At 38.4% G+C, this 27,426-nt stretch overlaps 1 protein-coding gene and 1 pseudogene across 1 annotated transcript in view; one reads left to right on the forward strand and one right to left on the reverse strand.

Moving 5' to 3' along the window:
* Nucleotides 1-626, reverse strand: part of LOC144373125 (1-phosphatidylinositol 3-phosphate 5-kinase-like) — a 31,035-nt gene extending 30,409 nt beyond the window's left edge. Inside the window, 1 exon segment of the mRNA XM_078036245.1 lies at nucleotides 584-626. The gene's annotated coding sequence lies outside the window, so the exon portion shown is untranslated.
* An 8,774-nt stretch (nucleotides 627-9,400) lies between these two features.
* Nucleotides 9,401-26,277, forward strand: LOC144373121 (isocitrate dehydrogenase [NADP] cytoplasmic-like; annotated as a pseudogene).
* Nucleotides 26,278-27,426: the final 1,149 nt, after the last annotated feature.

The raw sequence follows: 27,426 nt of genomic DNA on the forward strand, positions 1-27,426 counted from the left end.
GCATATTTGAAAGCCCAATGTTGTTACCAGTTCTGTAGCTTATGAACTTTCTTTTCCAGCCTAATGATGTACCTCTGACACATGGACCAGAGCTCGTCCACTCAAAGGGAAGAGGGGTGGGCATTCCTCCTCCTAAATAAGTTCGGGCATGAGGGTTAAAAGAGGTGCAAGGGAACTTCAAATGTTTCAAGGAACCCTCTTCAAGAAGGGCCCTACGCGGCTCCCGTTTCACTCGCCAGACTCAGGGCAGCCTGGAATTAGGAAGACCAGCTAATGCTTGGGACAGGTTCTTGGCCTTTCCTGGCCCAGCCACAGCCCCGCGAAGGAGCCCCATCTCTCGCCCTCACCTCAGCTTTCCCCCACCGCTCTGGCCCGCACAGCACCCAAGCCGGCCTTCTTCCCACTATCAGCCCCAGCTGGCCACACCCCGGGCCTCTCCTTTATCTGGGCCTCCCGCCCCGGCCCGGCCTCCCTCCACCCCAACCCCAGCTTCACCCGGCTCAGGTGCAGGGAGCCCGCCCCGGAGCGCAGCGAAGGGTTACTTCAGTCGCTGGCTGTTGCAGCAGGAAGCAAAGATGCTTACTTGGTAGATGCGGCGTCTCCCTTCCCCCCAAGGCTCCGCCCCCCCTTCCTCCTCCCCACCAATCCGCAATCTTTCCTGGGGGCCGACTCCGCCCCCTCCTCCCCGCCCGCTCGGATCAGACGCTCAGGCAGAAAGAGTCCAGCCCAGAGAGTGTCGTCTTGGACCACTTGGCCAAAGCTAGGCCTCCTCCGCCTTTTTTGAGGAAGCCAGGATCACGGCGGGTGTGAGCGTCACGCGTGTGGGTCACCGGATGCGTGCTTGGTGTCCTGGGCACAGGACGGGTGCTGGCTGGGCCGCGGTTACCGTATGTGTTCGACACCGTGAGCACTCTTAATGGGTGACAGTGCTCGGCGTTCTCCTGACCCGGACTTTGACTTATGTAGCGCTGATCAGTGGGTGAGAGCGAAGACGCCGGTGTCAGACTTGCAGGACTCCGACCATAGCTAGGCAAATTCCCCTAGATAAATTGCTAACTTCTTCAGGCGTCAGACCTCTGGTGTGTAAAACGGAGTTAATAACAGCAGTACCCACTTCACATACTTTTTTTTTAAGATTACGTAAAACAGTTCATGAAAAGCGGTTGGCAGAGTGCCTGACCCAGAGTTAGTGATGTTGGCTCTAAGCTTTTCATTCAGGTTTTGAGTTGCAGATGCTAAGGCTAGCTGGATCATCACTTTGATTCAGTAGAAAACATACCAAAACCTGCTGACTGAAATTGTGGGGCTTGGCAGAGGAGCACAGAAAGGAAAGAAATATAAAGGGAAGTTCTATTTTAATTCAGTTCTGGGGATTCTTTTCCTCAGAGAGTTTTGGCAAATCCTCATTCAAGCTTTCTTTGAGATGATCTTTTCATCTGCTAGAGAGTACCACAGAAATCTGTCCTAGTACAAAACCTGGTCACTACCCTCAACTGGGCCCTTCAGCAATCATTCTAGAGAGTGTATTCAGCTTCCCCTTGTCATTCTTCATTACTGCGGTGCCAAACACACACACACACACACACACATATTACCTTGACTAGCATTCTCTAGAGAATCTTATCTAACCAAGTGAAAAAGCCAAGGTTACTTTGGGTGCAATCCTTAACAACCTAACCTCCCCTGCCACAGCTTTTTCCTGCATCCACATATCCACTTCTACCCTGGCCTACCTGGATCCCTCCTCTCTGGTAGAGAGAGGTCTGCTCTTTCCCAGTTCAATCCTCCTGGCACCCAATCTACTCTCCTGTTCCTGGTATCTTGCACTGTATCTTCAACCAATCTTTTCCCAGTGACTCTTTGTTCTCAGCCTATGAACATGCTCAAGTCTCTGCCTTCTAGGAAGAAAAACCAAAAAAAAAACCTTTCTTAAATCAGTCCACCATATATTAATATTTCATAAACCTAAAATAAAGTACAAAATAGACCCAGAGAGCATATGAATAAAGTAGTCATACTAGACAAGAACACCTTAATGTATATAGAAACTCCATGTATGATTAAAAAAATAATAATGAAACATCTATTCAACAAACTATTTTTCCCCAGCATAGGGGTGCTTTACCGCTGAGCTACATCCCCAGTCTTTTAATGTTTTTTTTTTTTTTTTTTAAATTCTGAGATAGCTCACTAAGTTGCCCAGGCTGGACTCATTTTCCATCCTTCCACCTCAGCCTCCCAAATACCTAGAATTCTAGGTATGTGCCTCCAGACCCTGTAACAAACATTTTTGAGTCACCAACAATGTGTGTTAAGTAGGCACTACTCTAGGGATCAAACTATGAACATGATTATAGTCCATGTCCTCAATAAGTTTTTCAGTCCAATATCTGTATTCACTTACAGTATAATCTGTGGGGAAAAAAGATGAAAAACTGGTTACCATTTGGTGGTGGGGAGAGAAATCAGTTTAGATTCTGACCTCATACTAAACATCCAAAGTCATTCCAGATGAATTTTATCTGTAGAGAGATGATTTGTGTAAATATCCTCCCAGAAAACTCATCTGAGCCTCCATTTATAATTCTTGCTAAATTGACTATTGTTATAGTACTATATTTATATTTCTCCCCATATATTAGTTGCATTTTGCTGAAAATAGCTTTTTCTTTATATTGATTACTATCAATATGGATGCTAATCAATTTTCTGTGCCTGACTCATTCCACTTAATGTCCTCCAGGTTCATCTTTATTATCACAAAGATTTTTTAAGACTCACTGATATTCCATTATCCATATATACCACATTTTTTCTTTATCCATCCCTGCCTGATGAACACTTGTATTGATTTCAATTTGGGTCATTGTAAATCATGCTACAGTTAACATAGGAATGCAGATATATCTTTGATACACTGATTTCATATACCCAAAAGTGGGGTTGCTGAATCATATGGTAGTTCTATGTTAAATTTTTTAAAGTACTTCCATACTGTTTTCCATAATGAGTGTACTAATTTACATTCACATTAGTAATATGCAAGCTTCCCTTTTTTACTCATACTCTGCAATGCTTCTTATCTTTTGATAATAGTCATTCTAACAGGTGTGAGGTGGTATCTTTCACTGTGGTTATAATTTGTATTTTTTCTGATAGCTAGTTATATTGAGCATTTTTTAAAAGATATTTTATTAGTTGTTGATGGCCCTTTATTTATTTTTATGTGGTGCTGAGAATCAAACCTAGTGCCTCACACATGATAGGCAAGTGCTCTACCACTGAGCCACATCCCCAGCCCCAATATTGAGCATTTTTCATATCTATGGGCCATTTGTATGCTATCTTAGGAAAATTCTATTCACATACATTCCCCATTTTATAGTTGTGTTTTTCATTTTTTTATTATTAAGTTGTTTAAGTTCCTTGTATATTTTGGATAATAGCACCTTATCAGATGCAAGGTTGCAAATATCCTCTCATTCCGTAGCTTGTCTTTTTGTTCTGTTGATTGTTTGCCTAGCTTTGCAGAAGCATTTTGGTTTCATGTGTTGCTCATTTGTCTATGTTGCTTTTGTTGCCTAAACTTTGGGGTCATAACCAAAAAAATTATTGCCCAGGCCAATGACATGGACCTTTTCCCATACATTTACTGCTAGTAGTTTTACATTTTCAGATCTTATATTTGGATATTTAATCCACTTGGCCTACTTTCATTCTTATGCATATGGACCTCCAGTTTTCCCAATACCATTTATTGAAGACACTGCCCTTTTCCCATAGTGTGTTCTTGGCAACTTTCTGAATAACCCATTTACCATAAATAATACTAAACATCCAGAGTCATATATTTCTGGTACCTATTCTGTTCCATTGGTCTTGTGTCTGCTCCTTTGCCAGTATTATGCTGTTTTGTTACTGCAACTCTGTAGTGTATTTTGAAGTCAGGTAGTGTGAAGCTTCCAGTTTTGTTCTTTTTGCTCAAGATGACTGGCTATTCAGAGCCTTTATTGTTCCATGTTCTATACAAATTTTAGCATTGCTTTGTTTTTCTATTTTTGTTTTTTAAAAAAAGTCATCAAAATTTTGACTGATATAGATTGACTCTATAGATCACTTTAAGTAATATGCACATTTTAACAATATTAAAATCTTTCAATCCATGAACATGGAATGTCTTTTCATTTATTTGTGTCTTATTTAATTTATTTCATCAATGTTTTGTAGTTTTCAGTGTGCAGGCCCTTCATCTTCTTAAGTAAATTCATTCCTAAGTATTTAATTTTTTGTAGCTGTCATAAATGAGACTATTTAAATTTTCTTTTCAGGAGGGTTTGTTGTTAGTAAATAGAAATGCTAATGATCTTTGTATGTTGATGTATCCTACAATATTGTCAAATTTGTTCATAATTCCTAACAGTTTTTTTGTGTCATCTTTAGGGTTTTCTACATGTAAAATCAAGTCATCCGCAAAGAAGGACAATTTAAGTCTTCATTTCCAATTTGGGTGCCTTTTATTCCTTTTTCATGCCTAATTGCTGTATCATATTATGTTGAATAGAAGTGGCAAGAGTAGGCATTCTTGCCTGATCTTAGAAGAAAAGCTTTGAACTTTCCACCATTGAGTATGATGTCAGCTGTTGTTTGTCATTGAAAGCACTTCCTAATTTTTGACCAGTAGGCTTATCTTGAACTTCCCTGTTCAGTGGCTTGGAGTCGGTCAGTTCTGTACAAAGAGCTCTAACTCACTTCAATAGGTAATGCAAAGATGTTTTTGTTGGTTTTTTGCAGTACTAGGGGTTGAACCTGGAGCCTTGTGCATGCCAGGGAAGTGCAATCATTGGGCTACATCCCCAGCTCTATTTATAATATTTATTTGTTTGTTTGTTTGTTTGTTTTGGGGAGGGTTGAGAAAGAAGAATTGCAAGTTCAAACCCAGCCTCAGCAAAAAGCAAGGCACTAAGCAATTCAATGGGACCCTGTCTCTTTTTATTTTTTTTAAATTTTGAGATAGGGTCTCCATAAATTGCACAGACTGATCTCAAACTTGGGATCCTCCTTCCTCGGCCTCCCAAGTCACTGGGATTACAGGCATGCACCATGGCACCTAGCTGCAAAGATGTTTTTTAAAATTATGAAATTCAGTTCTGGCTAGGATATAATAAAATTAGCTCCCCTTTACCCTTTATATAACTATATAAATTGTTATATCCCTGCTATAGAATGATTTGGTAGATCTAACAAGCCTTAAAAATTCCTTTATCCATTCATTCCAATTCTAGCAATGTAGCCTAAAGAAATGATTCAACTGTTTTTAAAAAGGTAAGTTAAAGATATCTGTCATAGTTATTTAAACAATAAAATGAAGAAATAAAAGGAAACAACACAACTAACATAAATGACAAGAAATTAAGATGATCTAATCTGTTCTAACCAAGACAAATGATAGGTAAGTAATATAGATAACAGAAAATTATGTTTACTAAAACTTTATAAAGCATTTTGAATAGAAGTGGCACAATCAACTTTTTTGAAAAGTTTTTTGTGTCTCCTTTTTTATACCTCCCATTCATACTTTAAACTCTTTTATTATTATTTCTTTCAAAATTACTCTTAGAATCATTCTACTAAATGTGCATTCATGAGGTCCTTCTGCTTGCCAGAATTATTCTCAGACTGTCTTTCTTATCTCTTTGTGGTATTTTCTGCTTTTTGAAAACATTGCATGACATGAAAACTCTGCTGATTCTCTTACTGCCCCCCAGATTTTTCTTCCCATTTACTTTGGGAACTCCTTTTCTTCTATATGGCCCTTAAAAATGTGAGTATTACTCACAGTTCTCACTGAGATAGGATTTCTTCTGATTCTGTACTCCTGAATGATCTCATATGCTGTTTTCAGCTATTATCAGTATATGCTAAAGATTACCAGATTTCCTTCCCTCTTCAACTCAGACATCCCTCCTGAACTCCAGATACAGATGACTGCCTCCTAGACATCAACATGTTGCTGTCCCACAGGCATTTCAAATTCAACAAACTTTAAACTTAACTCATTATATTGGTCATCAAATCTGTAACTCTATCTTTATTTCTTCCTTGTTGAAGGGTATCCTGTCACCCAAACTCTAAATCAAGAAGTCACCTTCACTGTTGTCTCTCCCTTAATCTTCATGAATAAGCAGTGATCAAGCCCTACTCATATGCAGATTCTCTAAGATCAGCAAAATGAAAATATAACAGCTTTTGAATACTTAGGAGAATCTCATTATCTTAATGATAGTCTCATAACCAAATCCTAACAGAGATTTCATGACCCAGATTTCAGTTTGTATTTATGACAGTATTTGGCGTTAGATATTATTAAAATATTTAGATTCTTTTATTGATCAAATGAAAGGCAAATAATGACAAAGTATGCAATATTAACCAAATTGGGGAAAGTGGTGGGTTAAATTAATCATAATGTGGCATCCAATAGAATAGGCCAGTTCAATTCAAAAGAGCCTGCATGTAAGCAGGGAGCTTCATATTCACATTTCTATCAGCAATCTAATTTCAGTCAAACATCAATTGTTAAATTTAATTGATTTTATTAATGGTAATTTATTGTTTCATAGTTTTATTTCTAACTATTTTGTCTATAGATTTATTATTTTAAAGTTGTGTAAGAATTATCAGCATATGGTGCATTACATTTAATTTTTTCAATATATATTTAATAATATTTTAATGTAAGTCAATGTGAAATCTACAAGAAAATAATATTTAAAGTCAACCTGAAATCTACTCATTCCTATATTAGTGGCCTAAGAAACACTGTTTTATGAGATTCCCATGTCATCTTTCCTATCACATTGACTTTGAGACAAATTTGCAGCCCTTCTCTAGCAAATGTTTATGATTTGATGGACTATTTTTATGATTAAACTCACCGTGGTTTTGAATAATATCCTATATTTATTTTATTTTTACCTCATTTTTCTCATATATTACCAACATTTTTTTAGATACCTTTATTTGTATTATTTATTTTAAAGAGAGAGAAAGAGGATTTTTTAATATTTATTTTTCAGTTTTCTGTAGACACATTTAATTTTTTTTATGTGGTGCTGAGGATGGAACCCAGGGCTTCATGCGCAAGAGGCAAGCACTCTACCACTAAGCCACAACCCCAGCCCGTTACCAACAATTTTTATGAAACTATATTTTAGGTAACTTGAAGGATGCCCTGAATAAGAATGGGTATGATTGCTTACTTTTAATAATCAGCAAGGGATAATAAACCACGTGAACCAGATGTGATATGGAGTAAAATTTACAATCTCAGGTGACCAAAGACCTGAGATTTGAGATGCAGATACACCCTTACACTCTTCTATAACCATTTTTTTCAGGAATAAGTAGACGTGGATGCTAATATCCGTTAATCCATATTAAAAACTAATAAATTGGCTGGGTTTTTGCTTTCTTCTCCGCTAGTGCCCTCTAGCGTCCAAAATGCACCTTGAGCATTTTGCCCTGCTTGTCAATTACAATCCAATGAAAGATTATTTTAAAAAATAAAATTTCGAACATTGACTCTTGCTCATGGTATTATCCTACAAATAGCAATATAAAATACTGTTTTCCCATGTTTTCTAGACTAAGAAATACACATACAAAAATGAATCTCTGGAGGAAATGGAATTTTTAAAAAATCCACTGTTTTCTAAGGCTTCACATCTTTAGTGCAGCTACCTTGGAACCCGGATAATCATCTTTTTCATTATGTTTTAATGCAAATTGTAAATGGGGCTTATTATAGTTTATGGTAATAACTGGAATTATAGGTGCATAAAACCCTAAAGATCTTGTTATTGGTTGTGATGGAAATTATTTACTGAGGCAGGCAGGGTTGCTTTTATATCTGTTGCATACTTTGCATTCTGGCAGCCCCAAAGCAACCCCATGTTGGCTGGAACACTCTCCTTCCAAAGGCACATTACAATCTACAGACCAACCGGCAGCAGCGGGTAGGGAACCTGCCGAGGTGCTGGTCTGGGTGCCTTTACTGCGGACCTGAAAACACGCTTCGCAGTGCTCTAGATTGGTACATGGCCGGGCTGCCGCAGCCTCAGCGCGGCCAGCTCCCCGGCCTGCAGGTGGCATTCACGTTCCTCGGCAGCTGGGCTTGGAGAGGAATCCCAGCTGCAAGGAAGCCCCTTCCCCCACCCGGAGGACACGGAGGTCGCCCCAAGTACTGAGCCCCAGCTTCTCTGGGCCCGCCCCTAGGCCCTGGCCCCGCCCAACCCGAGGAGTCCGCAGGCAGCGATTGAAGACAGGGGCGGGGCCGGGAGGTGGGCTGAGGAGGTGGGGCTTGGGAGGTGACAAAAGCCGGGAAGAGGAAAAGCCCTGACCCGCCCACTGGTCCCTGGATCTGTAGAGTTGGTGTCACAGGCTGAAACAGCTGGGCCCAGTGAGGATTGCCTGTGTGAGTGTGAGTTTGAGCGTGTGAATAACTGTGGCGCCTCGGGCTGCTCGCCAACGTACCTTCCCCTGCAGGTAACCTCAGGCTTTGAGGGGCGGCCCAGGTACCTGGCTGTTGTGGGAGGCTTTAATTCATAAAAGGCTGGAATGTGGAAAAGAAAGAAAGCTCGGGTCTTGGCTATGGAGGCAGGAACTTAGCGGCAAGGCCTAAGTTCAAGCAGGGACAAAATCCAGGTATTCAGCATGGGAAAGGGAAAAAAAGGAAGAAGAGGGTGCTGGAGGTAGGGAAACCTGCTCTTGGGCATGGGAGGAAGAAATTGGGCGCTGAGGAAGTTGGATGCAGTGACAAGTGGAAGACCAGATCTGCATACGGAAAGGAAAATCTTTCTGTAGGAGGTTTCAAAGATGCTTAGAAGACCGTCTTGGATATAATAGGAAGAAAACATGTGACAGTGGGGAACTGGGTGCAAAGAAGGGTGTAAGCTGAGGACTTGGGCGTGGACAGCGAACTCAGGCTGCGAGGGACTGGCAGTGGCACATAGGCTGCGTCCGCCTGGGGGCGCGAGGGGGCGGAGCTCTGGTTTGGATCTGAAGACTGTTCCCTAGGTCACCCTGGGCGCGGTGGGGGTCGGGAAAGCATTCCTCCCTTGAGATGGGATTTCAAGTTCTAGGAGGGCATTACTCTGCCAGCTCCAAGTGTCTGGGTGTTAAAGGTCCCGGCACCCAATAGGGAACATCAAGAGTGGAAATCTGGAAAGAGGAACCCGTCCAGATTCCGTTGGAGCCCTCTTGCACAACGTCCACAGGGACATCTGCAAGCTCACAGCGTCACCCGAGGACATACAAACCCCTAGGCCAGCTAACAGACTACGGACCAGGGACACACCCTCAGATGTGTGCAGGTAGAAAGATTTGTACTCCCTCGACCTTTATTTGGAAGGTGGACGTGGACCCAAAGCTGCCCTTTGCTCCTCTGGATATTCAGCACTGTACTTTAAACCAGATAAATCAGGCAGCCTGACTGGTATTAAAAACAGCTAAATCCTCCTGACGTGTGTGTGTGTGTGTGTGTGTGTGTGTGTGTGTGTGTGTTTGTTTTAAGACTTTCTATTCCCGGTTTTGTTGTGTTTTAGGAGATAAACTGCAGTTGAGTCCACAAGATTGAGAGGAGTTGGTGTGACTAGAAGTCCGTTCACTGTAAAAGTGAGAATTCATAATTTCTCTTCTTCTGTACTTTCTTTGATGTGGCCATCCTGCCTTTAATTAGTTTTGAGGGCAAGCTAAGATACTGCAATGGAATGAGTCAAGAATATTTCCAATGATAAATTAAAACCGCTTTATTTCTTTTAGCCTAGCGTCTTCTCTGATCTGCAAGAGACTATATTTGGCCAGCAATTATTGTAGTTCTTAAACATAGCCTTTAAAAATTGGCTAAAAATTTGAGGTTAACAAAAATAAAATAGAGCAAGTGGTTCTTTTTACTTGAATTACCCTGTATTATTATTCCAAGTTTGTTTTCTGGAATTACACTAGTATGTCAGGAGATTGGAATTTAACTACCTTCAGATTCAATAAATGAACTGGTGGCTGTTCATTTATTGGGCTTGAAACAGCCCTTCTTTCAGAAGTTGGGGTTGGATGGAGACAGAAAATCAGAGAGGTATAAGAATTCAATGAATCCAGTGAGATCTAAAGCCCAGGGCATTAAAATCAAATCCAGAAGAAACACACTAATGCCTTACATTGTAGTAACAATAATTCTTTGTTGTTGTTGTTGAAAGAAGAAAATTTAATACATAATTAATGCAGGGAAAACTTAAAATGTTCAGTAATGCATTATAACACATAGAAAAATTATTGCAGAGAGTATGTTTGCATTCACTGAGAAGGAAACTAAAAAAAAAAACTGTTCCTTAGTTTTGCCATTTTAAATACAGAGTCTGATCTATTAACTGTATTTGCCATCAAGGAAAAATAGCCCAGTCATAACTATTGCATAATACTGTGTAAGAACATGGCCATGAAAATGTACTATCAAAACCAAGATAAGCTTGCCGCTGCTTTTATTTGTTATGTTTTAAAGCAAAGACAGGTATGAAAGTAGGATTAAGCATGACAGATTCATACACTTAAAGCTATACTATAAAATGTTCTTGAAATTACTGATAGAAGTAATTAACTCATCCACAAGTTTGCTCATTTCTTTTATTCTAGTTGAGTTCTAAGTTCCCTGGTAAGATATAGGGAGCCTCCTGAATACTAATAAGCAGGAATCTAGAACTACAAATTTGAGAAGTGAAAGTGCGCCTGGGGTTGGGATTATATCCTCATTTATCACAAGAAACTAAGGTTTACAGCTTACTTATAATTTTTTATTTAAAGGCCAGAATGCTTTAGCTCAACTGTTCAAGAGAGACTGTTTTTCAGCTTCTCATCTAATCTTCTTATTTATTTTTGTATTTATTTTTTTCAATTGATTTCTCCTGACTTTTCAGTCCTCACTCTAACTTAAGGGGTTAAAAGTAATTTGCAGTTGTGTTGCTGGGCAAAGTTTCTATTAAAGTGTCATGAGAAGGAACAGATTCTTTTAGCAGGCTCAAGGCCTGTGTCTCTTCGAGAATAAGCATAAACCATGGTCTTCTTTGAAGGCTCACAGTTTCATTTCTTCCAAAGGATCCAGCTTTGTTCTTTATGGGATTAGATTAATTGGTATTTTGTACCCCCACATGCCATTTTTTAAAGGGCCATGCCTCCCTAAAACAATGCTGTTTCCCCCATCCCACCCACTGGTAGCTTATCCTCGCCTGTGAAGGGCCAGAGGAACCATGGAGGAATTAGGATACTAAAGAACAAGACAGGTACATACTTGGGTCCTGAGAAGGGGACCTTTCCTATTCAGATTTCTCTAATTGAGAAGTCACTTTTGTATTTAGCTTCACATCTCTGAAGCCTGTATTGTCTCTAGGAAAGCAGAGTTCTACCAGGAATTCTTTATTTTGCACAGTTCCACCAGGAATTCTTTGTCTTGCACTTCTGAAGTTATCTGGAATATGGGTCATAAGAACCAGTTGAATCTCCTCAATGGTAGTTATTTTCACCAAAACAGCTTTTTAGGACAAATACTAGCACTTGCCGTTCTGCTCATCTTATGGGCCCAATAAAATGAGGAATTGAATTGGATAAATATGTTCAAATAGGATGATATTGTGAAAATAATCTCATTTCATAAGACAAACCAATAGTTGAGAATAGTGATTGCATTATTAAGGACATGTACAAGGTCAGACACCCCTACCCTTTAGCAAGGTGGCCTTGGGCAAAGCTAGTTTTCTCTAAAGGTAAAATGGTTAAACAATTTCCATCTTATAGGGCTAATAGGGCTGACACAAACCACATATAAAGAACACAACACAATGCTTTATACAGAGAAAATTCTCGATTCTGATGGTAAATATAATTGTTATTTGCTTTGCATGTAAAAACTATTATGAACTGTTCTTTTAGTAGTCACGAGATTGTTTATATTTCATTTCCACTTTATAATGAAATAATGACAAGGCATATATCCAATCTGTTCTTCTTTTTAGATTTATTGAAGTAAAAATGTCCCAAAAAATCCATGGCGGTTCTGTGGTAGAGATGCAAGGAGATGAAATGACACGAATCATTTGGGAACTGATTAAAGAAAAACTCATTTTTCCTTATGTGGAATTGGATCTGCATAGGTAAATGAATTATTCGTCCATGAAGCTAGCAGATTCAGAAAGTTTAATTTAAGTTATTTCAGGGTGCAATTGGCTTTTAAAAATAGATGTAGCCATGTTTTGTGAACAGGCTTAAATATACCTAATGAACCTTCTAATTTAACATTCTAGTAGAAAAACTGGATTTATCATTATCTAGAACTCAAGAATCATAAGGGGAACAAATTTTGAGGGCTTTCTTACCTTGATTCCAGTGATGGTTTTATTTGTAATAAATCAGTGCCCACGAGTAGCACAATGTATTACTTGTGGAAGAGAAAAAAACGAGAGGGTGTAAAAAATAGTAAAGTAAATTTTATCCTTTCAATCTCAATTTTCTATCATTCTCTTAATCAGTCAGTGGATGTTTCCTTTTCGTTCTTGACCTTTCACCCTTTCATACAGCTGCTGCACTGAAAGAACCCTCATGGTTCTCTGAGACACCCATCTCAAGCCCCAGTTCCCTTAGGTCATCTTTGTCTCTTTGCCCCGTCTTTACAGTGTTTGGGGGCAGATGTGAAAGTATGTTCATAATTCTCTCATTTTTTCCTTGTGTCTTTTATAAGCAGCTCTTGTTTTTGAACATTCAAACTAAGTAGAGGCAGAATGTTTAAAAAGGTGAAGTGGCTAAAGCCTGGTATAGTACAACACGTTTCAGTCAAATTGTTGGCAACTATTAAGTGTCTGTCTCCATCCAGAAGTATTCAGAATGTGTCCTGAGGACCTGTTAACTTGCTTTGGTTTAGACATTCAGTTCTCATGCTGTCATTAGACGCCCTTTTTAATTGTTCTAAAATTAAGCTGCTGATAATGTCTGTATTGCAGCCACTATGTGGTGTAAAGACTGTGCTTGTAGGAGTCCACCAAACATACAGGAAACAGAGCATAAAAACAGTTTCCAAGTGGGTTGAAGAAGCATTTTACAAACTCTCTCCTTTTTCAGAACTTTTCATGACATTATGTGAACTTGCAGGGGTTACAGGGTCCAGAATAATAATGCTAGCCTCTTTAGTATAGACTCATAAGGCCTTTTAAAGGGGTGTCTTTATGCCTAGGCAGAAAAAAAAGTCAGTGGCTACAAACTAAAGAATTCTTGCAAGTTCAAATAAGTTTTAAGTTGTTCCAAAATTGCTGTTATTTCTGCTTCTTTTTGAAAGAAGTGTAGTGATTGATTGTTTTTGATTTTGTTTTTTGATTTTTTATTTTGTTTTTGTTGTTGTTTTTTTTATGAAGACTCAGTAGTGGTCCTGGCTATTTATTTCTTCTTTTCTTTTAGAAATGTTAAGGGAAGCAGAAAATCCACTAATTTTCTGGTAGATTCTTCTGATGAGAATCATACCTAGGAACATGAAAACTGTGGCCATCCTTCTTGTGGAGTTGGGATTAGACGTTGTCTATATTCAGCATTTTCTATGCAGGAAGATAAGAAAGTATATGGCTTTGTTAGATTTATGTGAATTATCTAAAGTTGAAGCATTAGACATTTTTTTTATTTGTGAATCAATCAAGATTGCTATTTCTGTGTTTGCATCAGCAGTTGGGATATCTAAGGAAAGAAGATGTGAAAACTAAGAACAGAAATCTAGAGACTATTTGGTTTAGCAATTTTTTTGAGAGCTGAAAAACTTTAAATTCTTAGAGAACAAAATAAGTTATTCTATTATTTTATTTTTACTACTTTCCATAAAATCATGTTTTTGTGTTCCATGAACAGCCAACATTCATTCAGCTCTGAATGACCTGCAGTATGGGTGTTGGTGTACGTTGAGCTAAAACTTTCTGGTGCATATGAAACTGATGATGGGTTCTACTACTTATCCAATAAACTGCAGGGTTGTTTCCAGAACATAGAGACTTGCCCAAGAATTAGGGGAAGGTTCACCTTATGACTAACTGGCATAAATGAAGCAGTCATTAGTATTTTTTGCACAACAGTAATCTCTATACCCTTCACCACTTTAATGTCAGAATACAAAACATCCTTTAAGACTTCCACACCTTTATTTTTCAAGCACAATATTTACTAAGGGAAAATTAGGTAGTGCTTAGGTTTAACTTGTATGCTAATTATATAGAGGGAAGCCATGCCAAAGGGTTGTTCATGTGTTGTTATTGCCTCAAGATGGTAAAAAATAGGGGGCAATTTGGCAGAGTTCATTGTTTTCCATTCAATTTCCAGATAGACAACTGCCCACTAGCCTAGTTCTCTTGACTCTTTACTTCCTTCTTGAATTGTCAGTCATCTTCTATGTTTAGAATACATCAGTGCTAAAACTTGACAGATTTAGGTGTCTTTGAGGCCTTTATCTTCTGCATAGCAACCTCTGCGTGTCACCAGTGGGGTCATGGATTATAACTTATTTATTTTCCTGAAGTATTGATACTTTTTTCCCTTTCTAGCTATGTCTTAGGCATAGAGAATAGTGATGCCACCAATGACCAGGTCACCAAGGATGCTGCAGAAGCTATAAAGAAGTATAATGTTGGCATCAAATGTGATACTATCACCCCTGACGAGAAGAGGGTTGAGGAGTTCAAGTTGAAGCAAATGTAGAAATCACCAAATGGCACTATCCGAAATATTCTGGGTGGCACTGTCTTCAGAGAAGCAATTATCTGCAAAAATATCCCACAACTTGTGAATGGATGGATAAAACCCATCATCATAGGCCATCATGCTTATGGGGACCAAGTAAGTCATTTGGGCATAACTTTCCATATATTTTTACATGACCCAGCAATTCTGATTTATATGGGTTTTTATCCTTATCTTTTGGTTTCTACACCCATTAAGCAAAGTTGCAAAATTTAGAAATTCTAGTATGTATAGCTGTATATTTACCCACATTTAGGTAGAGGTAAATACAGATAAACTTACTGTAGATACCCATCTCACCACATGATTTTTGCCAAACATGTTTTTTTCTTTCTTTATCCTTTTGTTAGTTATATCACACAAATGCCCAATTATTTTTTATTTTTTTTATTTTTTAGTAGTATCATATGATCCAACCAGGTCAGTGGTTTTCAATGCTGGCTGCATAATAAGATCCACTTATGAATGATTCATTGGTTTGGTTAGGTTTAGCTTTACCTTTTTGGTTTTTGTCTAATATCTGAGTCCCATCTCCACCAGCTGAAATCTGAATTCAGGCTTTTGAATCAGTTCCACAAGTGATTCTAATGTACAGATAGGGTTGAAAACCACAAAATATGATATTAAACATGATAACTGGCTTAGTATTTAAAAGCAATCTAGTTAGAACATTTTTTCCTACTTGAAAACCAAAAATGGATTCTGTATTTCTATACAAATAGACTCATTGCCAAGTTAAGCAGAAAAACTGCCAATTAAACAAATTCCAAATTGTGTTGAGGCAGGTTTCAGATTTTCATAGAAAGAAGCTTATGTCTTACAAGAACCTTAAAAACACGAATTCTCTAATGCTAAAATCCAAAATCTGCACTTCTATCTAGTCATCCCTTTAAATGGTGTGGCCAGGGAAGATGTTTCTGGGGACAGGGTTGCCAGCTCAGTCCCCAAGAAGTTGGTTAACTTTGTTCCACCCTGTGGTTCATACTGTCCCTTCATCCTGGCCAGGCCCCTCACAGGTACCAGAGTCCCAGGCAAGGATGCATAGGTGGCAGTTCTTACCAATTCAGTCTGTCTTTTTTTTTTTTAATTGTAGCATCAGTCATTTGTAATAATGGACATTCTGTTGTTTAAAGTCAAGATTAAAATTTTCAAATGCCAGGTTGATTTGCTGTGTAAATGTACATAAACCCTATGCAAAGCATTTACAGTGCCTTGATGTCTCAGTTCTTCCTTTTGAGAAATGGGAACAAATCAGCAACCCATAGTTAATGACTTTATATGTCATAAGTGTTCTTTGTAGAGTAGATATTTAATCTTTTTTGTTATCTGAATACTCTTTTACCTACTGTTAGTATTACTATAAACCAATAGGTGTGGCTGGTGCTTGTTAATTCCTAACTCCAAGTCTCCCAATTAACCCAAGTCTTTGAGTAAGTTTCAGTGCACGAATGACTTGTGAATACCTCATGTGTACCAGGCACATTTCTCCACTGGAATGGCTTATGCTCATGAGGGAGGTGAGCAGGATTTGGGGGGGGGGGTTCATCAACTGTCACAGCAGCTTCCAGATGATTTTTTTCATGTGGACAAGTGATAACTGGAACGACTGAGCCCTGAAAGTCTAAGTAATGATCCCAAGTCTCTGGACTCAGGATGCATTATTTTCATTATATCACACTGATATCTTTGTAAGATTGATGTGAGAATCAAATGAGATCATCTTAAAGCATTTGATACATAGTAAGGACAAAGCATCAGCTCTATCATAATTTTCAGCACAAGTAGTATTATAATCCTCCCTGCAGGACAGCTTTCTCAGCCCATGGGCCAGGTTGTATCTCTTCATCACCTTGCAGCATTTTTATTGATTTATTGGCTTATGACTCTTTCTGACATTTGAAAACTCTCTGTCACGTCTCACTTAGTATTGTCTTTATTAGGTTGGTAAGCTTCCTAAAGAAAGTATCTTGTGTTATTCTCTGTGTTCTCTGTATCAGTGCCCATAAAACTGTCACATACATGGTAGCCTTCTAATAAATACTGACTGACTTTTTAATGTGCATTACCACTAACTAGAGGAACTCTGGACTATCTTGGTTTCTATCTCTTTAAAGATCTGCCAGATGTGGTAGCCTGTAATCCCAGCAACTCAGGAGGCTAAGGCAGGAGGATCCCAAGTTCAAGGCCAGCCTCAGCAACTGGGGAGACCCTGTCTCAGATTAATTAAATAAAAAAGACTGGGAATGTAGTTCAGTGGTTATGCACCCCTGAATTCAATCCCTAATAACAAAAAAAAGGACAAGCTATATTCTCTTGTTTATCTTGGTGTCTTCTTGTGCTCATGTGTGTTTCTCTGTCTCTCTCTCTCTCTCTCAGATATATATATATATATTTCCTTATAATTCCTATTGGGATATTTTTTTTTCTTAATACCTTTTTCCTACTTATATAGTACAGAGCAACTGATTTTGTCGTTCCTGGGCCTGGAAAAGTAGAGATAACCTACACACCAAGTGATGGAACCCAGAAGGTGACATACCTGGTACATAACTTTGAAGGTATGTATGAGTCCATCATAAGCTACATCTTCTTTTTTTAAAAAACAAATGATTTAGAAACATTATTACTGTTTTTTTTCAAAATTAGTATGTGACTGCCTAAAAATATAACCCAATTCTACACTTCTACAGGACCTAAAATCTAACTTAAAAAGTAGTTGGTTCCATACCCTCCCATGGCATGAATAAAGCATGAAGGGGTTAGTCACTTAACTGGAAATGCATATAGGCAATGACAAGGAGACATTTATGCATTTGTCTTAAAATATGGAGGGAAGATTTGCAGGAATATCTTATGCACAAATGGTATAAATTAAACATTAATAGCCCCAAATCATCTGTCATGCAATCCTACCCTTTGCTCTGGTGGGGTTTGTATTTAGAAATGGTTGCATTATTTGCTAAGATTTTCTCCTTACCCTTTTGGGAATTTATCCTGTGAAAGTGAAACATTTGTTTTTTTGATTTTTCTTCCCTGGCAGCTTCAAAGTTTCATTAGGGCAATCCCACCCAAAAGTTGTTGATAGTACTCATTTAAACAAACAAATTTAAAAAATTTAAACAAACAAATTTTAAAAAAAGATAACACCTATATATCTTTTTTTTCCTTACCTCCTTTAAATAATGTCATCTTAATAGAATCTACTTCTGTGAGTTTCAGCACCCTGGGAGTTGGTATGGGTTCAAGTTTCAGAGTTCAACTAATAAAAGTTGTGAAACATGAATGATTACATGTAGCATAATTATTTCCACCAATTGCAGTAGGCATGCTCTGTATCCTTCTGGAAATTACAAGAATTTTCATTTAGTATTTAAAATGCAAATCTCTCTCAATAATTATGGGCTGAGTACACCCTTAAGTTCAAAATACATGTTGGAAATTGTTAAAGTACATAAAAAACAAATTCAAAATTATTTGCCCATTTGTGAGTATATTTCTGTCACATTAGCAGGTTTTTTAAAATATTTTTTAATTGTTGTTAGACTTTTATTTTATTTATTTTTATATGCAGTGTTGAGAATCGAACCCAGTGCCTCACACATGCCAGGCAAGTGTGCTACCGCTGAGCCACAGCCACAGCCCCCATATTAGTAGTTTTTGGTATTTCAGTATCTTTGGGATCCTGAAGACCATATGCTTTTCTTATTTCCGTGGCCCTTCCAAAACAAGTTAGACTATTCTTATCTAGAATTTATTTTCATCCTATCCTGTCCCTTGAAAACTTCTGAACTGTTCATTTTGGAAGACTGCCAGGGAATTGAAGTCTAGGCTCAGCCAGGGGAGCCAAGAATTGGTATTTTGGTTGTGGAGATTCCTTTAACCTCGTTCCAGCTATCCCACGTTTACTTTCTTTTTTTCTCTCATTGCTCCCTGCAGTGGGTGGTGGAGTTGCCATGGAAATGTACAATGAAGACAAGTCAATTGAAGATTTTGCACACAGTTCCTTCCAAATGGCTCTGTCTAAGGGTTGGCCTTTGTATCTGAGCACCAAAAACACTATTCTGAAGAAATATGATGGGCGCTTTAAAGACATCTTTCAGGAGATATATGACAAGTAACTGCCATTCTTTATTCCTTTTTCTTTCTTTTGTTTCCAAGTAAGCTGGCATTTATGGTATTGAATTTGCATTTCCTTATCCCTTTGATTCTGTGACAAATCAAGTGAAAATCTTCAATAATCCTTAAATTACATAAGAGCAAAACTAAGATTTAGCAGGAGTGAAATAAAACCACTCTGAATTGCTTTTGGAAAATAAACATGTTCTAAAAAAGGGCCCATCCTTAATTTTTCACAGAGCCAGGATTGTTTAGTATTTGACTAAAGTACCCTGTTAGTGATAGAAAGTTCTGATTTGTCAAATATGTCAGTTTATGAGTCAGGCCCATTTTCTTCTTTCTAAAAATCATTGTAATGATTGAAACTCTACCTTACATGGTCTTTTGAACTTAAGTATAAATTTATAACAACCTCGGGCCCAACAACCTGTGAGGTGAGCCTGTGTTAACTCTTCAGTTCAGATGCAGTTTTTCTGGATAAAAAAATCTTTTCAAAGGCATTTTGATTCCCTCTTCCAACCATCCATCTGTACTAAGCCTAGAAACTGTCCCATAGTATATCTAGTTTCCTGAATGATATCATGTCATTGGATTATCTTTTATTCCCTTTTTTATATTATTTTTTCTTTTCAACACCAAGATTGAACCCAAGGGTGCTTTACTAATAACCTATACCCCAGCCCTTTTTATTTTTTATTTTGAGACAAGGTCTTGCTAAGTTGCTGAGGGTCTTGCTAAATTGCTGAGAAATTGCAATCCTCCTGCCTAAGCCTCCTGGGTTGCTAGAATTATAGGAATAGACCACTATACTCAGCTTCCTTTGCTACATTCTTAAAAGACTCTGAGTCTCAAGAATATGATCAGTACTATATTGAAAATTAGAAATTAAAGCAATAGTTGGGTCAGCCTACTGTATCACACCTTTCCTTGCAAGGTGTGACAGGTGGCCAAATTGGGGTTTCATAGCCAGAGAATGCTTGAGCAGAGATTTAGCCTGTGTTAGAGTCCCACATTTGTGCTCCGTCTACTGAAAAAGGCTGCTCGCTGTCCTCTTCCAAGCCTTTGGGAGAAGCAGATGACAGCCCTGAAAAGCCAACTTCTTTTTTAATTGTTCTAATTTTTCTCTTGTTTCTTAGGCAGTACAAATCCCAATTTGAAGCCCAAAAGATCTGGTATGAGCATAGGCTCATCAATGACATGGTGCCTCAAGCTATGAAATCAGAGGGAGGCTTCATCTGGGCCTGTAAAAACTATGATGGTGATGTGCAGTCAGACTCCATGGCCCAAGGTAAGGAGCCAGAGCAGCAGGTGGAGGTAGATGGAGCCTGTTAGCCCTGAGGTCATTCCATGGTAGATCTATAGTTTGGGAAGAGGGATTTCATAGTCCTTAGTTGTAAAACTATGAAATGCTAGTGCTACAAAGCACCTAGATCCATCATTCATTTTCTGACACATAAAGAAATTAAGTTTAGATGGGGAAGTGAATTATTCAAGGTCACAGAGGAAATAAGCAGGGGTTTAACACTGCTGGCTCCAGTCTTATGTTAAACTCACCTCATCCTTTTTTTCCTTGAAGTTTTAAAATGTCCAACAGGTAGCCAACTACCTGGTCCAGAAGTCACCCCCTTTTCCTGCATTCATTTTCCCTCTGGTGATATTATGAAAACCAAGTGTACTCAGGCAAGGAGGAGCAATAAAGTGAGTGGCCTGGGTTGTCGGGCAACTGTGAGCAGTATCTCCAGGAGCTCATTCACCTGGCAACAGGTCCTGATCATGCCCCTACTGCCAGCCTTGAATCAGGCTGCTTTGTTACTGTGTGTGTGTGTGTGTGTGTGTATATAAATATATATTTGTATGTGTTTATGTCTGTGTGTGTGTGTGTGTGTGTGTGTGTGTGTGTGTGTGTGTATATATATATATATATATATATATATATTTTAATTTAAGCTTACTGCTTAGCTTTTAACAAAGGGGATTGTACAAAGAAATATTGAGAAAAGAAGTCCAGGGCCATTCACAGAAATTCCAGGAACCAGGTACTTCATGCCAGGGGAATTGGCCAAATCAACAGAAATTCTCCTTTTCCTGTTTTCCTCAGCACCAAGTTGCTGCTCAGTTTCAGTTACTCTTGGTAGCTGTAGGAACTTGACTCTCCCCAGATGAATGTTTGCATAGGCTTTAATTATGTTTATTTTCTCCCAGGAAGTACTACTTTTTCTCTTTGAAAGTTAAACATCTCTAATCAGTTTGAAAATCAGTAGACCAGCCCCAAGATTACTTTTATATCAGATAACTGAATTACACAACTTTTTACCAACACCACTCCCACCTCCTCTGTCTCCAGATCCTTGGTGGTTGGTACTAAATACATACAGAAAGGTGCACTGCTTAGTGGTGACTCCACAGAAGATGAGGAGAGCTATTCCTTGTCATTGGAGTTCTGGGAGAGGGACCCAAAGTTATTCCATGTTTAAAGGTTCTCATGGCAATAAGAAGAGAGTATCAAAAGAAATATTTCAGATGTAAATGTCCAGTTATAAAAGTTTAAAGGACTATGAAGCAAGAGATCTAAGTACCATGGGCCCTGATAAGAGACCTACTCAAGACCAGAGTCTGGTAGATCAGGTGATCTCAGCTAAATAGATGAAAACCAGCCCAGCTATCTTTTTGTTCATTCAACTCTAGAGACACAAACTACTTCAGACTCAGGCCATTTCATTTATGTCCTCAGTTTTGATAATGACATAAGCTTATATCCTAATATTAATAAATAGACAAATTCACCATGGTAGGGTCCTGAATTCTCTAATCAACTTAATTTGAGTATCTATGAAGCCTCAAAGAAATACAGTGATATGGAAGGAACTATTAATTCCACACAGAAATTTCTTAACTGGGCTTAAAGATGACCAAAAACTAAAATGAAATTAGAGTAGATCCACTTGATCTCTGCCCACACAAAAGTAGCCATTTGTTTATTTATTGGAAGTTTACATTATTAACTTAATGAGAACTCATAGGTGGTGGCACAAATGGAGAAAGGGTCCCTTGAATTCAAGTGAAAAAGTGTACATAAAAAATAAGTGAATTAACTTAACTTAGAATATGGTTATTTGAATAGGAAACCATGGAAGAGAATTGTTTTGTTGAGGGTATTACAGAGAACAAGGAAGAGCAATTAGAATGTTCTTGAATCTAACCCATCCTGTATTTATGAGCCTTTTTCCCATCCCCATGAGTTTATAGTAAATTGAAGGCAGGAGACAACTCTTTAATCCTTATTTCCTCAGAATAGCAGAGTATCTGCATATAATAACAACAAGATATTGAGCTCTTACTGTGCAGATATTTTTCTAAGAAATATGAATATATATTCACAAATTATATATATATTCATCTAATCCCACAACAACACAGTAAAGTAGGTCCTTTTATTATTCTCATTTTACAGGTAGGAAAACTGAGTCACAGCAGATATGAAGTCACAGAATAGGGTGAAAAACAGGCAGTCAGACCCCAAACCCTCCATCATGGTGCAGGTACCAGAGATAAATGAGAAACAGCTCAGCTTCTCCAGATCCTTTGACTCTGAGATCTGGATACTTCATTTTCTGAAAGGCAGAGGAGCTACCAATGACTCCATGTGCTCATGCTTACTTTGCTTACCAAGACCTGACAAGACTGAGTCTTTTGCTCTCAATGCTGAGAGGCCAGTCTTCTCGCAGATGGACCAGTACTTAATGCTCTGCCACCTACAGGTTATGGCTCCCTTGGCATGATGACTAGTGTGCTGATTTGTCCAGATGGCAAGACAGTAGAAGCAGAGGCTGCCCATGGGACAGTAACACGCCACTACCGCTTGTACCAGAAAGGACAGGAGACATCCACCAATCCTATTGGTAAGATGGTGTCTACTCCTACATCGATTTCTGACAAGAGAGTGTTCTCCAAAGGAGATCTCCAGAGGAACTCAGGCACATTCCTTAGGCTACTCAGTGTTTTGTGTGAAAAGTCATCAGCAAGTAGCTAATGAATTCTACTAATAGGAGCTATTTTAACATGCTTAATAATGTTCTCAAAATGTGCTTTTCTATTTTGTAGAAGAGTATACATTACAGAAATGAATATTATCAACAAGTGTATCAACTGTCCCTAGAGCAGTGAAATGTCACTGGAGGCTACACATCTAAAGTCACATGGATAGATGCCTCCAACAAGGTGTCAAGGACAGCACTTTAAAAAGAGATAGCAGCCTAAAAAGAGGAGACCAATGTAGACATGTAGACAAAAGATATAGAGACCTTTTCTAAGACAGAAATACCTTAAACATCAAGCTCTAGTACCATACCATTAAAATGTAGGTTTTTTCCCACACTTTTTCTTAGTGCATTATAGTTTCATAACGGTGGGGTTTGTTGTTACATATTGTCCGTGCGCAAAATATAACAACAAAACTTGGCCAATATCACTTCATAGCACATTCCCCCTCCCTCCTCCCACCACCCCCTGGTCCCTTTCCTCTGGGGTTTTGGGGTATTGGGGGGTAGTTTCTATTTGGGAAAGTATTTCCAGCTTTCCTAAAACTTCTGTCCTATATGGATATCATCTAATAAAGCCCACAACCTAAACTTTTTTAAATGTTTTGTTTGGGAGAATTGTGAAAGATTTGGGAATTCTTAGACCTGGGATGACTGTTTCTCTTTTTTAGCTTCCATTTTTGCCTGGACCAGAGGGTTAGCCCACAGAGCAAAGCTGGATAACAATAATGAACTTGGCATCTTTGCAAAGGCTTTGGAAGAAGTCTGCATTGAGACCATTGAGACTGGCTTTATGACCAAAAACTTGGCTGCTTGCATTAAAGGTCTACCCAAGTAAGTATAAGATGCCCTGAACTCTGTTGTCAGATTGCCATTTACCCTCACCAGCCTCAAAACACCAGTGTTTTTTGTAATTATGTAAATTGATATCCATCATCCTTTTTAGGGGTCAGTAGACATTATGTAGTGTCAGACAGTAAACATTTCAGATTGTGTATGTGTATGTGGGGGGGGGTTTCTGGTGATTGAACTCAAGAATGCTCCATCATTGAGCTATATCTTTAGGATTTTTTTTTGGCAGGGTCTTACTAAGTTGCCCAGGCTAGCCTTGAATTTGTGATTCTCCTGCCTCAATCTTCTGGTAGCTGGGCTTACAAGCATATGCCACCAAGCCCAGCTACATTTTAGTTTGTGGGACATACAGTCTTTTGAAAACTATGCAAATACTAAACTTGGCATCTACTGTTGTGGCAGGAAGGTGGTCATAGATAATACAAAGATGCATAGATACAGCAACTTGCCAATTATACTTTTGTGTACAAAACCAGACTACAGGCTAAATTTATTCTATGGCTGGGCTATAATTTGCTGATCTAGTTAACAATAATTGAATGAACAACTTATTTAATTTTAAGAAAATGATAGTCAATTAGGAAAAAAGGGAACTCAGAGTCTAGCTAATTCCATCCCATTATTTTCTTTAATTTACAAATGAGACAAATAAGTAGTGCAAGTATAAGATGTTCATTGATTACTATCACTTCCTTAAGTTCCACTAACCTTCGGTACAGTGGAACTTACTGTGCATTGATTGCCTTGGGCTTTTCTGAGGACATGGTAACCAGTATTCCATTGCATTAGCTGCTAATCAGATAACTCTCTCAAAGTCAGAGTTAGTTCCCAGGACTCATCTTAAGAAATTTTAGAAAAAATTAACACTAATACCAAGTCCCAACTGGTATATCCTCAGAGATTTCAGTACACCCCAATAAAGTGCATATACTCAATCACTGCAAATTTCTTAACTTGAATTTCCATCGAGAATACAATGTTTGAAATGTTCCAATCTGTATAGTATATGTAGTATCTATAGGATCTTTGCAGCCTATTTGATGGGCATGTACCAGCATGATTATGTCAGTTAGTCCATTCTTTTTTGTTTTTCTTAAATAAAACACTGATGAAAACAAGAACATTTAAGCTTTTTTAAGAACATGTAACGGTGAATGAGAATGTAGGTAAAGCATGGCTATACTCTCAACAGGTTTTGTTATTTCTAAGAATTAAGTAGTAGGATGAGTCTGCTCTCATTGGATTAGTCTAAACTGAAACTTTTGATAGTTTCAACCTCAAAGCTACATGGCATGGAACCTACTGTGAATGTTTGTGCTTCAGCCTCCACTGCAGGATGCCCAAGACTGGGTCAGCCCTATGAACTGGAAACATAGTCATTGTCTGTATTCTTGTAGCTTGGTAACATTAATCAGTTGACTTCTAGAAATAGATAGAATACTGTTAAGTAGTGTTTTTAGGATTTTTTTCTCTACCTCCTACAATATTAGAAACAAACTAAATTTCCATCTTTCCTTTTTTCTCTCCTTTTAGCGTACAGCGTTCTGACTACTTGAATACCTTTGAGTTCATGGACAAACTTGGAGAAAACTTGAAGATAAAACTAGCTCAAGCCAAACTTTAATTTCATGTCTGGGCTTAGGAGGATAAGTGGTCTTGGTAACTAGGTCCACAAGTTTACATTTTTTTGTATTACACTCACAGGTTAAAACAAAATCAATTTTATAATTTGTTTGTAAGCTGGCATTGATCTTTTCTATAAGTTTACACCCCTTTTCTTATATATACAGTAATTTCCACCTTCCTGAACATGGAAGGGAACTCTTTTTAAATTGTGTTTTATTTTCTAGAAGCAGCCTAGGAGTTACTTTCATATTCAATGTTATTCTTTCACATGTTCCAATATAAATGACCAAAATCAAGAGTGCTCAAAAGGGTTAACAATAGCCACAGTATTTGTTCCCTAAAATCTGTATAATATAGTACTTTACTCCCTTTCCTTGTTGTCCATGACTGTGGGCACTGGGAATTTTGGTGTTACAGATGTCCCAGTATGTGAGGTAGCTACACATTGATCTTGCACATGACTAGAACAAAGAATGCAAGTGTAACTAAAACATGTTGAAGTCACTGCAGTCATTTTATTTCAAGAGCATAGTGAATGTGTCCAAAGTGCTAAATACTTTTGAGGACACTGGGGAGTTCAGAATGCAAAATAAATACTTCCTAGAGGTTTATCTTCTGTATTTGTCTTTTCTTCCTCCTCCTCTGGCCTGAGCATTTTGCTACCCTAAATAGCATTTTATCCACGTGCAATAATGTAAACTGTACCTTTTTTGGACTTCTCCTGGCCTGTTTCATTTGTTTTATATAAATATGATTTCTCAGAGGTTGATATTAAACACTATTCTAGTCCAGTCTTCATCTGAACTGTTAATTTTAATTAAAATCAAGTGCTAATGACTCTTTTCTGGGTTTTTATTTATGCTTATGCCTTATGCCTTATTCTGGCTCCTTGCCATAGGGATTTGATCTGGGGTTGGGGGGGCGGGGAAAATCTCTGCTCTCAAGAATTAACTGGGGGGGAGGGGGGATGGATAAGTAAACAGTGAGAGGTGGATCCCACTACATCGAGAGGAATGAGAATGGCCAAAGGTCATTACTAAAGGAGTAATTAGACAATAGATTCTGTCCATGCACCGCTGAGGAGTTCAGGCATTATCTTAAAGGTTAGTAGGGGGCCAATGAAGCCTTTTAAGAAGGAAGAGACATGATTATATTTTCATTTTTAAAAGTAGCACTTAGGACAGCTCTTTTAAAAAAATAGGTGATGAGGGGTAGAATGGTGGGCACATAGAGAGAGGAAAACCTTCTAGGAGGCTGTTGGATTACTGCAGGCAGGAAACAGTTAAGACCCAGCTGGAGCAGTGGCACTGAGAACTGGATGAATCCCTGAGATAAGTTAATGAATGAGTACTGGCAGGGCACATGGGGGCTGAGGGAGAAAAACAAGTCGAGGAGGCTTCCCTAGCTTACCATACTTAGAGAAAGGCTGTCCATATCCTAGCATCTTTGAGAGGGAGGCCCTGTGAGGTTTTGCACTCTCATGCCTCAGAATTCAGTAAGCTGGGGTGGATATCTCTTGGCTATTTCCTGACAAGCTTGGAGTCAGGCCACAGACACTTCCTTAGCATACCGTAGGCCCAATAATACATGGAGTTTTTCAGACTCCTGTGGGGTAGAGCTAACTCAAGATGTACATTTGACCGTTTCCTCAGTGCTACCCTTGAGGTACACCCCAGTCTAAGCTCTAGAGCCTTGAACAGCCCCACACAGAAGAATATCATTAAGCAGGCAAGGCCCTATGTCTTGGGCAATTTATCTCCAGTCAAACTGAAGTTAGAAGGCAAGGCACGTGAGCTCTCTTGAGGGATGAGGGAATGGGATATCCATTCTTCTCATACAATCAACTATGTCACTCAGGCAATAGGAAAAAAAGCATTGCATCCAGATAAAACTATTCAAAAAATAGGCAATAAATGTTTTTCTCTCCCATACAGATTTTTTTTAAAGTTTATATAACTATAGTTATGAATAAGATTCTACAAAATTT

Source organism: Ictidomys tridecemlineatus, unplaced genomic scaffold, assembly GCF_052094955.1.
Source record: "Ictidomys tridecemlineatus isolate mIctTri1 unplaced genomic scaffold, mIctTri1.hap1 Scaffold_240, whole genome shotgun sequence".
NCBI classification, from domain to species: domain Eukaryota; kingdom Metazoa; phylum Chordata; class Mammalia; order Rodentia; family Sciuridae; genus Ictidomys; species Ictidomys tridecemlineatus.